Genomic DNA, 12,812 nt, shown 5'->3' on the forward strand with positions numbered 1-12,812 from the left:
TACGCATGCCCAGTCCAGTTATTGCTTTGGGCAAGCTGCTGCCTGCGAATTTTGTTGAAGGGAAGGATGGATATAAACCAATCAGTTTACCATTCAACACCAACCTTCCATGCTCTCCAAAAACTGTGGTAGATGATTTTATATCTGAAAGGAGCTGGGCACTTACACATCTGATGAATAGCCACCAAAAGTTACAGAGGAAAGGTGTCTGAAAACCTGTAGATGAAGTCAACTAGAGTAAGATGAGGTAAAAAGTGGTCTGAAGCTACAGGCACCTGCCTCATCAAATGCCATTAGCCCACCTGATGCATTACAAAGTCAGAAAGGTGTTTCTGAACACCTACTCCTTGCATTTGCCAGTACTAGCAAGAGTTGCAGGTTACTATTGGCATACAATGCCAAGTCCTACAAAGCAGCATGCATGACTCACAAACCCTGGAATAAATGAACGTGAAAGTGATTCCAACCCTTGGTGTACCAGAAAAGTAGCCTATGGTACTTGCTAATACATTTTGTTGAGGCTCAACAATCCTGCAGGTGAGGTCTCAGTTCAAGGCCTGTCTCAAGGGTTCAACAGAGCCCAAACAAACATTTACAGAAGGTGATGCATATTCATGTCCTTCCTCAGACTCTGAAGCTCCTAACTGACAAAGACAGCTCAGCCACAACAACGATCTATCTTTGCACTCAAGTCTGAAGGCCTGGTTGCAGTTAGCTAGCCTTTCACAATGGTGAATGAGAGAGCCTGGTATCATGAGGTGCATGACAAGGTCCACAATTCGCTGAATGGAAGTTCTGATCAGAGAGAGATCCACTGCTATCAAATAGACGATCTACACCTCTGAATGGGACAGTGAGCCACAGAGAATCTTTCTGGAAGAACCAGATCCGGAAAACCACTAATATCAGAATTCACAAGGAGCTGCCAAGGAATTTTAAGACCTGGATTGATCAATGCTACGGACACCTGTATGAGAAAGAGTGGGGCAAAAAGAGGCGTACAAGAGCTCAGAATGTTGCAGGGGCGCTGGAAGGCATCTACCAGGGCTGACCAACAGAACCTAATGGAGAGCTCCCCGTTGGTCCGGTGGGGAACAGTTTAACCATGGGTGAATTTGAGAGAACTTTCATTTACCCATAAAGACATGAAGACTACTAGTCTTCACTAAATCCCAACTGGAAGTGGAATATAGAATTGTTCATACACGAAACAAACCTTCGGTCTTAACATTAGGATTTACTAGCGCCCAAGCTTGGAAACCGGTAGAAATTAAAATTTAACACTTGTGAGATCCTAGGGACTAATGGCATCTATACCCCAGGTTTCACGTGGGGGGCATGTATACTCAGAATGCCCACGGCTACCTGTGACCCATCAGTTATTTTCCTACCGCCTTTAAGATAACGACGTGTTACTGTACTATCTCATGTAAAGCGGTTTTTCAGTTTGCCCGTTCTTAATCCATTTCCATTTTTTTTCATTCCTTTTCTTTCTCCAAGTGTGATCAGTGTGTGGTAAGAGTGTATACGTGGTATGATGGAGAATTTTGCCTCAACATCGGGATCGTCTACCGCTTCGAAGAGGAGGACAAAGGAAATGCCCAGGAGTCAGTGGCTTCCCTTGTTCTAGGTTCCTAACCTCGGTGTCGACGGATCCTCATCCAACATGTAGTAGGTGCAGGGAAACGTATGTACGGTACTAATCCGTGCTGTTTGTCGCGGTTGGTCGGTGGAACAGTGGAAGAAGTTCTATGGGAAAAGCCAATACAAAAGAAAGGGGGTGACGCCATCTTTGGATGACCAAACCTTACCGGCTTCTTTGTATCGGTAATAAACCAGGGCTGCTCCATATGTTTCTCCCACCTGCTTTTGAATTGTCTCATACCCCTTCGGTTTCTCCTATGCGGTTCTGTATCGGAAACGTCAGGAGGGGCCTTCTTGGGTAATATGAATAATTTGCACTCTCCTTTGTTCCCAGCAAGTAGAGGGGGAGATCCGCCATCTTTGTTCCAGGCTCCTGCTACTCAAGCGCATAGGTTAGATGGTACGTGGTCAGCGCTAGGCCTACCATGGCGTACCAACCTTGGATGGTCTGCTTGCGCATTATATGACGTCACGGTTCCAGCAGGGTACGGCAGCGCTGAATGTTCCTCATCCCCCACGGGCTTGCAATTTATGGGAATTAATGCCGCTGCTTCACCATACCCACTCAGTATTTACAGCGATGCAGAACGTTGGGAGGTAATTTGGCAGCAAATGTGCGGTTACCGCAGAAACCTCTCAGTCTCTCCCTACGAGAGGGATGACGTCACAACATACGTCACACTCTGAGATGGCAGGCGTGATGACGTCACAGACCGATTCTCGGCCTTTTTCGCTGCACCCAGACGCTAATACGCCTTCTGATCCGTTCAATGCAAACTGTAATGCGAAGTTACAGGATATAGAGGAGAGAATGAATAAGAGAGACAAAAAGGAAAAGTGTGATTCGCCTTCTTCGTCTTCTTCCTCTAGTTCGGCGTCATCGCTAAGTCCGATAACGTCACGGCGAGCGCCAGTCAAGCGTTGGAGGAGGATTCGGGAGTTCCTAGCGGATCCTCTGGGCAAGAGGAGAAGAATCAATTCTTCCTCTTCTTCGGACGAAGACTGTCATTTCCAAGTCAGCAAGAAGGTCGGAAAATCAGTGGCTATTAAGCACAAGGTTGCCAGACGAAGCCGTTCGCAAGAGTCCGAACAAGCGAGAGAGGTGACGGCCGGCGAGCTAGCGGCCGAGGCGGAGTTGCCAGTTCGGATCGCAAAAACTGCGATACCTCTGGTAAAATCGACGTTGGCGGCGAAAGGTGCAGCAGGAGGATGGAATGCAGGTACCAGTTTCGCCCGTAAAGGCCGTTCAAAATACGTACGAAGGACGATAAGGCTCCTATTTAAAAGTACGAAAAATAGAGGTTGGCAACAACCTCGGCGGATACGTTCGTGGAAGGCAGTGTCCGTCTGGATAGAAGGCCGAGGCCAGGCTCGCCGACACTCGAAAACGATGCCAATGCTAATAAAGACGAACTTACCTCTGTCTTAAGGAGCCTTCATCTTGGAGATCTAGACGAGATTCTCGCTCTAGATCCGTGAGCAGAGAAAGAGTGAGACGTTCTCGTTTCCCCCTGCTGACTATCTGGGATCGAGCCAACAGCGGCCAGCAAAGATCAAAGAGGCCGAGGCCCGTCAGGCTAGGGGCGGCCGGGCCGTGGCAATTGCCGGGCCGTCTGTCAGAAGATAGAGGCGAGACAACATCTCTCGTGACGGAGAGTGGACACTAGACCGGAGGAAGGAGAAAACCAAGAGTTTCTGGCCTCGTATGCAGAGGTTTATTGATTTGATTCACCAATTCAATAGCCTTTCGGAGAAGACAGAAACACCGGCCAGTATGCTTCCTCCTGGAATTGACATGGCGTTTGGGACTAAAGAGGGATACCAAGGTGTCGTATGAATTGCCTTGTTCGAGTTCATGCGGAATCGGTCTTGCAACACGTAAACGCAAAGATTGCAGGGAGGGATAATTCCTTAAGATCTAATAGATCATTTAAATTTATTTTCCCTACCCCCCTCCAATGATAAAGCAAAGGAAATATTATACGACACCGAAGGTCCCTTTGCTGTCTAGACAAATGAACCCTAATGTTTGTAAGGTTAAGGGCCTGGATTAACCTTGGATCAGGTTAAAACGGAGTGCCCTTCGATGACGTACCAAGATTGCTGCCACGTTAGAAGCAACAGCTTCTTCTTGACTTTCAGGCTGCGTCCTGGTTAGACCTTTGGTCAACAGCAGTGGCGAAAATTGCATCCTCGGAAGCAACAAGGAAAGTAGTGGATGAACCATTGTTCATTAGATTACTACAGTCAGGGTCCAAGGCGATTGCGTACCTGACAAACGTAAGTTGCCAAGTTTGGGCAAATATCCTGCTAATGAGAGAGATGCAGCATTGGCTAGACTAAGCCGCAATGTGGATTGGATTCCCTGTTAGCAATGTAGGAATGGGATATCTTGGAATCGCAACTACTGTTGCCAGAGGTCATACTGGAAGAGCGATAGATAGAAAAAAGGATTGGACACTAACGATAGGTTGGTGCAACAGGCAGTTAGGAAAACCTCTAACAGTCAAACTATTCCTTTGGAGGGAAGACAACAGCAGATGTCTCGAAAGAAACCAGTAGAACATAGCATCCAATAATAGGCCAGTCACAAGACCCTCTTCCCCAAAGAGGATAACTCATCGGCCCTTTCACAATAGAAACAACAGAGAAGGGGCAATAGGGGAAAGGGGGAGAGGCTCAAGAAGATAGGATGGGCGCCTCCATCACTCGGCCACACCAGTGGGGGTTGCCTGGCAAATCACTGGAAGGTGTGGCAGGAACTAGGGGCAGAGCAGTGGGTGGTGGATGTTCTCAGGATCGGGTATTTGATTCCCGTTCGAGGTAAACCCCGCCCCCCTGACAGATCAACCATTCTACCCCCACGTCAACTTATGCCCACAAATCTCAGAAGGCCACTATTCTGCAGGACGAAGTGAAGAAGATGATGGAAAAAGGAGCTGTGCAACAAGTATTGCAGTCCGACAAAAGGCTTCTACAGCAGGATTTTCCTGGTACCCAAAGCCAACGGGGGTGGAGGAACAGTAAATAGACCTGTCAACGCTGAATCTGTTTATAAGGAACAAAACCAGTTTTCAAGATGGAAACTCCGAAAACGGTTCTACAAGCAGTCAGAATCGGAGACTTTATGCTGACAGTCGATCTAAAGGACGCATACTTTCAGATACCAGTCCATCAGTCTTCAAGGAAATTTCTCCGCTTCAGTCTTGCAGGGAAAGCTTTCGAGTTCAAGGTCCTGTGCTTCGGATTGACAACGTCTCCTCAAGTTTTTACAAGAGTGTTCACCCCCGGGTCGGCGTGGGCGCATGCTCAGGAGGGGATCAGGCCTGAAATAAATATCTGGGAGCATTGGCTGGTGATAGCAAAGTCCAGGGAGAAAGTTACTCAGGGACAGGGCTGCCCTCCTGCAGCTTTGTCACAGCCTAGGTATTGTGGTGAATCAGCAGAAGTCGCAGCTGGATCCAAGTCAACGTTTGGAATATCTGGAATGGTGATAGACACAACACAAGCCAAAGTATTCCTGACAGACCAAAGAGTACAGAAATGCAAACAAGTGGTGAATGCCTTTCTGGGGAGGAAAGCAGACACAGCCAGCAAGACAGTGGCAGGTGGTGCTGGAATCCTAACTCCCGGAGAAGCTAGTACCACAAGGAAAGGCTACACCTTCGGTCCCTACAATGGAGGATAAGGAGGAGTGGTCACCAACAGTAGATCACCCATACGAGCAAATCCCTTGTCGGCAGAAGTGAGGAAAAGACTTGCTGTGGTGGGTGGACGACGACAATCTGACAGTGTGTCCCCCTTCAACAATCCTCCCCAGACCTCTTGCTGTTCTCGGATGCGTCACTAGAAGGCTGGGGAGCCCATATGGAGGAGTTGATGGTGTCAGCAAAATGGAGTTGCAAGGACAGAGAACTCCATATAAACGTGCTGGAGTTGAAAGCAGCTTTCCTGGCTCTACAAGAATTCAGGGAGAGAGTAAAGGGACACTCAGTGGTATTGATGTCAGACAACACCACAGTAGTAGCTTATATAAACAAGCAAGGAGGCCTAGTTTTCTCGGCAGTTTACATGTGATGACAGTTCAACTTCACCAGTGGGCTATAGAGAACCTGGTAGACATCAAGGCCAGGTATATTCCTGGGAAAAAGAAACATAGTGGCCGACAAGTTGAGCCGCAGGGAATTCATGATTCATGGGAACGGAGTGGTCCTCCCTACACCAACAGGTAGTGGACAGGATGCTCATGTTGTGGGAAGGACCGGATCATAGACCTATTCGCAAACCAGGTACAACAAAAAGTTGGAAGTGATTGTTCAGTAGTCCCGGACGCAGAGGCAGTAGCAGAAGATGCGCTACAACACCCCTGGGACAATCTGGACGTGTACGCATTTCCTCCATTTTGTCTAATCCGTCAGGTTCTGAACAGGGTAATGCGGTCTCAGAACCTCAAGATGACCCTGGTAGCCCCGTTATGGCAAAAGCAGAGTGGTTTCCAGACCTACTGGAACTCCTAGTAGATGTGCCAAGAGAGTTACCTCCATGGAGCAACCTTCTGTGTCAGCCTCACGTGGAGAGGTACCACCAGTCGGTGAAGTCCCTATCGCTTCACGGGTGGAGACTGTCAAGTATCTCCTCCGAGACGCGAGGGTTTTTCGCAGAAAGCAGCAACTCAGATGGCAGTAATATCAAAAATCATCTGCGACAGTTTATACCAAGGGAAGTGGTCAGCATACTGTGATTGGTGTCGTAGGGGGAACGTGTCTCCACTCGGTACCACTATTCAGCAGTTAGCAGACTTTCTGTATATCTCAGAACAGAAAAACATATGTCTTGTATCTGCAGTGAAGGGGTACAGGGCTGCTCTAGCCTCAGTCTTACGAATGAAAGGAGTGGACATATCGTCTTCATGGGAGTTGGCCATGCTGATGAGGAGCTTTGAACAGTCATGCCCACCAAAGGAGCTAAAAGCCCCAGATTGGGATCTGACCAAGTACTGAGTAGTCTGACAAAACCCCCTTACAAACCACTAAGGCAGTCCACGGATAGGAGCCTGACCCTGAAGACAGTCTTCTATTGGCCCTGGCTTCAACCAAAAGGGTGGGGGAGCTACATGGCCTCTCATATCTCATAAACACTCGAGAGGTTGGAGATCAATGGTGTGTGAGTTTGTCCCAGAATTCGTGGCAAAGACCCAAAATCCAACAATAGTAGACGGCAGATTCGACTACTTTACCATACCTTCCTTGGCAGACTTTGTAGACAACGACAAAGCTGAAATGCTCCTGTGCCCCGTCAGGGCACTAAGGGAGTTACTTAAAGAAAGAACAAGGCACCTCAGGCCGGGGTGCCATAGGTTGTTCGTAAGTACAGGACGGAACAAGAAGGAAGTGTCCAAGATACAATATCATTTTGGCTAAGGGAGACGATCAGAAATGCTTATACTGCAGAAGACAGAGGGTCAGATAGCCAGGTGGAGCTAGAGCTCATGACATCAGGGGTGTGGAGTGCTTCCCTGGCATTTAAGAAGAACTGTCCTGTTGGATAAAATTCTGAAGCTGGCGTGTGGAAGCGCCAAACAACTTTCACCTCATTTTATTTGAAAGATGTTGCCCATAGATCCTTGGACACCTTTTCCTTGGGTCCAGTGGTGGCGGCCCAACAAGTGATATCGTTCATCCAGTGCCACTGGCGGGTCAGTTTGCGTCTAGTCTAAGATGGAGGTATGAAAGTAGAATGAATGGGAATGACTGGTCTTTTTTCTTTACTACTTTCTTCCTACTCCTTTAACTACGGGCGGAATATGAAGGAGAGTACCGTCATGTGCTGGAACGGACTAGATGCAGGTGAGATGGTCAGCCATACTGTGAAGCTATCTTAGCTGATGATATACTTTTCAGTAGCAACACACCCCTCTGGATAATAAGGAAAAGAGGGGTGAAGGTGGATCCAGTCGCAAGGGACAAGAGTAAACAGTAGAATGGTATCTACACCAGTGGGAGAAACCAATAGATCCGCTTATATCTTTGGTCCTAGGTTCATTGTCCATTCTCTAGAATTTCCCTATATATTCGGAAATGGATAAGGTGGCAAATCAGTCAGTTGTAGAGACTTACCTCCCTCCAATAGTAAGTCTATCCTAATGTTAAGACCGAAGGTTTGTTTCGTGTATGAACAAATACCAAATTTGTAACTAATTTGTATTTTTCATAACTAACAAACCTGATGTCTTAACAGTTAAAGGCCCACCTCGAACCACCCCTCTAGCAGTCTATACTGGGTTAGAAATATAACTGATGGGTCACAGTTAGCCGTGGGCATTCTGGGTATACATGCCCCGTGACCTGGTATAGATGCCATTAGTCCCTGGATCTCACAAGTGTAATTTTAATTCTACCGGTTTCCAGCTTGGCGCTAGTAATCCTAAGTTAAGACCTCAGGTTTGTTAGTTATGAAAAATACAAATTAGTTACAAATTTGGTTTATATTTTAGGTCAAAAAGCCAAGCACTGGAACCTATGAGGTCATTCAGCGCTGACTGGGAAACTTAAAGTAGAAATGTTTTGAAAGGTGTAACAGGAGGAAAACCTCACACTTGTACTATAACACAATTGTTAGGAAAAGTGGAAATTCAAATGGTAGAGAATATGAACATGGCGCACTGGCAGCACTAACCCCCCTAGGCCTGACTAACATATTGCACAAGAATGTCCTGAGAATGAATCACATGAGCTACTGGTTAAGATGATAGTTCTGTGGAAAATTTAAAGTCATGCAACACACATTTTAAAAAATATTTTGATGTTTAATTATCAGATTACAGGTAACTGAAACATGGATGATGAATCTATGGATAATGTGAAATAAATGAGCTATCATCCCAATGGACAGCCACTCCACTTCAGCTTCCTCCCCACCTTAACAAATGTTCATCTCTTGTATGGCATCGTTGGTACCTTACATAAAGACATTATATTTTATTACAATTCTCTTTTCTATATATACAAACTAGTCCTATGCCACAAAGTCCCATTTTCATCATCATCATCAACTGGATGGAGAAACATAATTTCAGAGCCAAGTGTCAAAATAAGTAGCATGTTCAGTGAAGACAGGAGAGAGTGTTTGCATGTGCTATCTACCTTATTTAAGAAATATCAAATCCCATATGAGTTTGATAAGGCAATAGTTTGTAACTACAAGTAATTACATAATAAAATTGTACTTAATTTATTTCTGAAAGTAACCGTTACACGTCTGTACTTTCATGAAATAGTTGTTCATAAAATATTAAATTAATATTTGACAGCTGACATCATTCAGTAACAGCTATGAAGAATTGCTTGGTGCTTCAATCCTTCGTTTTTTTTATTCCAGTACTGTTACATACTGCAATGCTCTCAATGTCTTCAATGCCTGCTACTCTTACCTGTAAATGTAACTATGTATTAGCAATGTGTTTAAAATACAGCGAGTATCTTTAAATTATTTGTAACAAAACCAAGAATCACAATATTTGAACCCATTTTGTAGTAAATCACTTTAAATTTAAGGAAAGTACAAATGAAATAAATCATTATTCTACAGTCCATTTGAAAATTAGCAATATCATTACAGGCAGTCCCTGTGTTACACGGTCTCGGGTTACGACGTTCCGAGGTTACGAGGCTTTTCAATTATATTCATCAGACATTATTCCAGGGTTACGACCCCTACAACGCTCATCTGGCAGATGAAATATGACACCAAAAATGCAAAATAATCAATATTTGAAGGTTTTCTTGATGAAAACACTGCCCATAAGAATGCAGTTTACATAAGTTTCAATGCACCCAAAGCATTAAAAGTAAGGTTTTCTTAGGATTTTTGACAGTGTTTCGGCTTACGACGCGTCTCAAGAAGAACGGAAACCGCCGTCATAAACCCGGGGACTGCCTGTATTTTAATTTTACCTCTTAGTAATTACCATTACTTCTGAATTATATGTACTTTTTTCCCTTCCTCATCAGCCTGACTACTTTTAAGTAGTGTCACCTCACACTTAGTTGAACTTCATTACATAATAGACACACTTAAAAATAATAACAAAAACTGAAAACTATTTTTGTATTTACTGGAATAATCCACTAAAGTATGCTAGAGTCATCAAATGGTGGAATGAACTTGTCCAAGTGGATGACCTTTAGCACTAGTGGAATAGTCAGCCAAGTAAGCTAGAGTTATCAGACAGTGAAACAAATGCTTAGGTAAACCAAGCAGAGGCAAATGACATAAACTAAGATTACTGAGATTCTTTAGTTTTTCTTAAATCCCCTTCAAACATCTGAAAACGATATTCTTACTTTAACAAGGCAGATCTAAGAGATTTCTGGAAATATTCTTACTTTATTAATGTAGACTCTTAAGATTTTTGAAAACAATAGTCTTACTTTATTAATGGTCCTAAGAGATTTTTGAAAATAATATTCTTACATCTTCATATTATACCACTGTGGCACCATTCACAAATTTTTGTAATTTTTCACTTTATTGCACAAGATAGGGCAGTTCTAATTAATATGGTGTTGATTTACTCTCACATTTAACTCCCTACTTGTCTGCCAAATTAAAATTAATCGGCTCATATAGGTGATTTTATAAACAATGTTGCTACTCTGGTGAGGACAATTTCTTATAAGCTTCTTATTTGCAGTATTATTACATGAAAAGATTATGTTTAAAATGAGAAGTTTTAGCATCAATTTGATGGACTCCAAACTCATGAAATAAGGCAGACAACAGGTGTTCATATGTAATTTGGCTTCTGGTCACTTTTTGATCTAAAACGACTTCAAACTTTATTGTAGCAATCATATAAAATATGAACTAGATAACACATGTCTTTACATATATATAATACTATAACCAGAAATTCATCTTTAAGGACAAAGATCTTAAACTGTTTCAATTTCCTCACGGCCATATATCTCACTGGTATAAAATAGATATGTATATTTACACTATCACATGTAAATATTATTTAAGTCATAAATGGCTTCATCATTTATTTTAGGATCCCTATGCAGGAACAGTGGTATTACACATAATCTGACCATATTAGCTAAGCATTATATATGTGTAACACGATAAGTTTTACTCACCTTGTTTGATTGATTGATTTTGTTCAGTTTTCCCAGTAACTGTTCAATTACAGATACTAAAAGCAATAAACACAAAGCTGTACTCATGACATACCTCATACTTAGCAACTGCATTGCCCAAGTGAGGAGCCTTGGTCACCTGATGCAATCCTCTCACCACTCTCCCAGCGAAGAATGAGTCGTACAGTGGGGTAGTGGCCCCACACTCTCTCCTACTCTCCAACCAAGTCAACAGAATAACCATCACCTCTGATAGTTAGGTAGTTAGTGATGATGACCTTTATAAGTAAAAATGATATTTTCATAATAAAATTAAGTTTTTATTTAAACTTACCAAGTAATTACATTACTCAGAGTTTCCCTCGTCCTGCAGCTTAGTTTTTGAAATTCGCGGCAGCGCTAGTTTGCGTGTGCGATTACTAGGCCCGTCCACGTTTCCCGGTTCCATTTAATCCAGCTTGAGACTTTTGAACAACATCACAACAAGACTTACAAGTTACAACCCATAACTCCCTATATACACAGAGCTCTCTCCAACCCTACCAAAACACCGGATCCATGCCAAGCCTCCAACTCCACTCTGTTTTGTTTACCTTTTGCGCTCCATGCCACCGCTATCTTGTCTTCTATGATGTCACAACACATCTTAAATACATTTTCTAAAATCAAACACGTTCCCATACATTAAACAACACCCACCTTTCACAAATACAGAAAATAAAAAATAAAATAAAAACACTGACTAAACTGATATATAATCTGCAACAAAAGAAGTCAATGAGAGGTCTCCCCTACAGCTTTCACAGATCCTCGCAACCCTGCGGGAGTAATGTCCACTCCTGTGGAACTACCTGTTTGTGATGGCTCAAACTGTCCGTAAAATCATTGAGCTTTCCCTTGCTTCTGTATGTAAGATAGAGCCGTGGTGGCTGTCAGAGTGTACCGTCAGTGTTTGGTTGTGGAGTTTCATCGCAAAGTGCTGAAGTCCTAAACGAATCTCCACAAGTTCCTTGACATTGATGTGCCAGTGAGTTTGATCCTGAGACCAAGTTCCTGAAACTTCCAGGTTTGCCTAGAGAGCTCCTATAAATCTAGGTCCAGGGCTCAACAGGACAGATTTCCTTTATGATAGCCTGTCTTTTGATTTTCACTATTGGAGATCCTCCTTGATCTCATAAGAGATGGGAAATATGAAGGAGTCCTGGATGAGCTCTCCTGCCCTAGCTGGCACGCAGGTAATAAAAACTAAAGAGCTCTCATATGGAGCTTTGTGAGGGCGATGAATTGTTCTACGGAGGCTAAGGTGGCTAGAAGGCTCACCCGTTGATTTGCTTAGCAAGCATGATGGGAGGAACTCATTTACATTTTTCATGTACGACTGAATCCTTTTGGTGATGGAAAAACCCAAAACTTCTGAGAATCTATCACTATCCCCAAATAAAGAATTTTCTGGGTAGGGATCAGTTGAGGCTTGTGGTGATTGATTGATATACAGTTACTGAAATCCTGTTCTAAGAGTAGGGTCTTCTAAAGATCCTCCATGCACCTCTCCTTTGGTGGTGAACGGAGAAGCCAGTCGTCCAAAAAAGAGGGAGATGTTAATTCCCATTTGATGGAGCCATTGGGTGCACTGAGCAAGAAACCAGTGAAGACTTGTGGGCACTGGGAGAGGATGAAGTTATGGACCCAAAACTGGCACACCACCTTGAATTTCGAAACAAAACATAGGTACTTCCTGGACCTGGGATGCAATGGGATGTGGAAGTACACATCCTGCATATCTATTGTCACCCCCAATCGTACTGGCAAATGGATGACATGATACAGTGACACATTTCCACTTTGAATTTGTCGTTTTAATGAGGACGCTCAAGGAACTGACATCCAGTACAGGTCTCCATCCCCCAATGTGTTTTGGGGACCACAAAAAGACAGTTGTAGAAGCTGTCTGTCCATACTTCTTTGACCACTTTGACGACTTGTTTCTTGAGGAGGGAAGAAACTGTGTTTGAGAGGGCCAAATACCTC

The sequence above is a fragment of the Macrobrachium nipponense genome, chromosome 41 (genome assembly GCF_015104395.2).
Source record: "Macrobrachium nipponense isolate FS-2020 chromosome 41, ASM1510439v2, whole genome shotgun sequence".
Lineage (NCBI taxonomy): Eukaryota > Metazoa > Arthropoda > Malacostraca > Decapoda > Palaemonidae > Macrobrachium > Macrobrachium nipponense.